The sequence below is a fragment of the Petaurus breviceps genome, unplaced genomic scaffold, assembly GCF_028583685.1.
Source record: "Petaurus breviceps papuanus isolate PSGF00001 unplaced genomic scaffold, PetGlider_PUasm1.0 126, whole genome shotgun sequence".
Classification (NCBI taxonomy): Eukaryota; Metazoa; Chordata; class Mammalia; order Diprotodontia; family Petauridae; genus Petaurus; species Petaurus breviceps.
Genome location: NW_027185655.1, coordinates 79,956,512 through 79,960,176, shown reverse-complemented (window position 1 = coordinate 79,960,176; position 3,665 = coordinate 79,956,512). Strand labels below are relative to the sequence as shown.

General features: G+C 42.1%; 1 pseudogene; it reads right to left on the bottom strand.

Moving 5' to 3' along the window:
* Nucleotides 1-372: 372 nt before the first annotated feature.
* Nucleotides 373-1,443, bottom strand: LOC138170645 (spermidine synthase pseudogene; annotated as a pseudogene).
* Nucleotides 1,444-3,665: the final 2,222 nt, after the last annotated feature.

Below are 3,665 nucleotides of genomic sequence, written 5' to 3'. Positions count from 1 at the left end.
GGAGGGTCATTGAAGCCAAGCATATCCTTCATTCAGAGGTCTCAAGACTTTGTCAAGGTCATCCCCCTACCTAGCCTCAACTGCCAAGGGAAGGGGAAAGTCTCCAGTCATCCGTCTTCGTGGAAACTTCATGGAAAACTGTATGTTTGAGGGAGAGCCCAAGGATCTAAAACAGAAACATCGACAAGCCACTCAGCTATAAATACACTTTTTGGTGAAAGTGCTTGTTAGAGGTGAGAAGGATCATTCTGTACACAGATCAATATTAAGAGACACTAATTGACGAGACTGGACAGAGACAGAGACAGACAGACAGATGTGTTGTATTCTCCCCCCACCTGCCCAGCGCAGCATGGCACGGGGAGCCCCTTGATCATATCTTAGGTTTGGTAACACTTGATCAACAGGTGAGATGGCTGGCGAGGGGCAGGTCCTCAGTTGGGAAGGGGTGCCGAAGGCCAGTCAATGCCATCTGCGCAAGAAGAGGGGCATCCTGGAATTGGCGCTTGAGGCTTGGAGTCCCTGGGAGAGGCCGAGGTAGGCATAATGGTCTCCTCACACATCGCTCAGGGCCTTGCAGGCAAACTCGGGCAGCACAGAGGCTGCACGGTGGATGTCTGAGTTGTAGTATTTGGGGTTCATTTTCTCTACTTGCTCCTGGGTCAGCTGCTGCACAGGTTCCCGGAAATTAGTACTTGGGGTCTTGCTGCAGAGCATGAAGCCAATCTGACCACTGGGGTAGGTGGGGATGGTGAAGTAGGCATATTCCACAATAGGGAACAGAGACTTGCAGAAGTGATGCATCTCCTTGATTAGGTCCAGATGCAACCATTGGCACTCACCCTGACAACAGACGATCCCATGATTTTTCAATGCTGTTTTCATTAGCTGATAATAAGACTTTTTGAACAAACTCTCGGCAGGACCCATGGGGTCCGAGGAGTCAGTGATGATGACATCAAAGGCATCCTTGTTTTACTGCATGAGTTCAAGACCATCTCTAACGTGCAAGATCAGCTTTAGGCTGGAGTAGTCCACGACCATGCCCAGCAAGTATTTCTTGGAGACCTGGATCACATCCTCGTAAATGTCACACTGGACCAGAGACTCCACAGAAGAATGCTTCACCACTTCTCCAAGGACACCCCCGTCCCCACCATCAATAATTACCGTAGCACCTTTCATGGGCTGGGATGGCTGCAGAGGGGCAGGTTGGCAATCATCTCCTGGTATTAGAATTCATCCATCTCTGTGCACTGTATGACTCCATCTAACACCAGGACATTGCTGTAGGTCTTACTGTGGAAGACCAGGATCTCTTGGTAGTGGGAGCACTGGTAGTGGAGCAGCTTGTCCACTTGCAAGGACATGGCCTGTCCTGGCCATAGTCTGCTCTCTCTCCGGGAACCAACCCTCATGGATGGAGGGGAGTCCGGGCTTCATGGAGGGGTACATTTTCTGACATAATGAACTCCTTATGCACTTGATATTTTTTTTCATATATTTTGATATATTTTCACTGTAAAACAAGCTATGGAGAAACTAAAAGTCTGATTTACACCAGCCTCAGTGGCTGCTAATCATTTGAAGTTCAGGCATAGATTTCTTAAAAAAAACACTAGTGACTCAGCCAGAGTATTGAATCCAGCAAGGGCAGGAGTCATTGTCATCTGGTTCTCCTAATGCCCCAGCTTAGAGATTTCTGAGTCCAGCTGGAGATGATTTTTTTTTCTTTAACAAATGCTTTATTAACTTCTGGTTTACATCACTTATTTCTGCCAGATTCTGGGTTAAAAATTTTGTCCCTGTTTTTCCCATACACACTGCCCCAAAATAGCAGTCCCACAGGATATCCCTTCCTCCAATCTGCTCTCTCCCATATGTTCTCCCCTCCCCAATTTGACTTTTCTAGTACGGCATGTTGGATCTCTATGTCCCAATGCCTGTATATCTTATTTCCGAATTACATGTAAAAAAGTATTAATAAGGGTATTTATATATATTTTAAACATTTGATTTTAAAACTGAATTCCAGATTCATTCCCTCCTTCCCTTGTCACCAACCCTTACTGGGAAGATAAGCAATTCAGTATAGGTTGTACAAGCGTAGCTATGCAAAATATTACCATAGTAGATACATTGTAAAAGACTGACTATAGTTCCCTCCCTCTTATCCCACCTCCCAATAGATCTATTCTCTATATTTATCCTGTCCCTTTGCAAAAGTGGGTGCTTGCAACTTCCCTTCCCCCAACCTGCCCTCTCTTCTATCACCCCCCCCCGTCATCCCCTTACCCACTTCTCCCTGTGTATGCTTTTCCTCCCTGAGCCAAATTCAATGAGAATAAGGTTTTGCTTTTTGCCTTCCTGTTCTTCCCCTCCATTGTAACCATTTTTCCTTGCCTCTTCTATATGAGATAGTTTACTCCATTCTGTATCTCCCCATCTCCTCTCCTTACATTCCTCTCTCACCTCTTAATTTCACCTTTTAAGTATCATCCCTTCCTGTTAAATTGGTCCTGTGCCCTCTATCTATGTATACCTGTAAATATATATACACACATTCACATATGTATTCATATGACCATATACCCTCCTATATAGACATATATATGTATATTTCTATTCTCTTCAACTATTTTCATACTGAGAAAACTTTCACCAGTTACAATTATCATTTTCCCATGAAGGAATAATAATACTTCAACTTTGATAAGTTCCAATTATCATTTTCCCATGAAGGAATAATAATACTTCAACTTTGATAAGTTCCTTCTGATTTCTTTTCCCTGTTTACCTTCTCATGCTTCTCTTGCTTCTTGTATCTGAATGTCAAATTTTCTATTCAACTCTGGTTTTCTCATCAAGAATACTTGAAAGTCCTATATTCCACTGAATGACCATATATTCCCCTGAAACATGATACTAAGTTTTGCTGGGTAGGTCATTCTTGGTTTTAATCTCAGCTCCTTTGACCTCTGGAATAACATATTCCAAGCCCTTCGATTGCTCAGTGTCAAAGCTGCCAGATTCTGTGTTTTCCTGATTGTGTTTCCACAATATTCAAATTGTTTCTCCATGGCTGCTTGTAATATTCTCTCCTTGATCTGGGAATGTCAGAACCTGGCTATAATATTCCTAGGAGTTTTCTTTTTGGGATCTTTTTCAGCAGGTTATTGGTAGATTATTTCAACCTCTACTTTGCCTTCTGACTCTAAAACATTAGGACAGTTTTCCTTGATAATTTCTTGGAGGATGATTTATAGGTTATTTCTTTGATTGTGGCTTTCAGGTAGTCCAATAATTTTTAAAGTATCTCTCCTGGATCTATTTTCTAGGCCAGTGGTTTTTCCGATGAGGTATTTCACATTATCTTCTATTCTTTCATTTGTTTGAATTTGTTTAACATCATCTTGATTTCCCATGCAGTCACTAGCTTCCATTTGATCCAATCTAATTCTGAAGGAATGATTCTTTTCAGTGAGCTTTTGAGATTCTTTTTTTCCTTCTGACAAACTCAGATTTTTAAGGCATTTTTCTCCTCATTGCCTTTTTGTGCCTCTTTTGCCATTTGAGTTAGTCTCTTTTTTTAAGGTGTTATTTTCCTCAGTCATGCTGTTGACTCTCATTTCATAATTAACTTGCATCATTTTCATTTGTCTTCC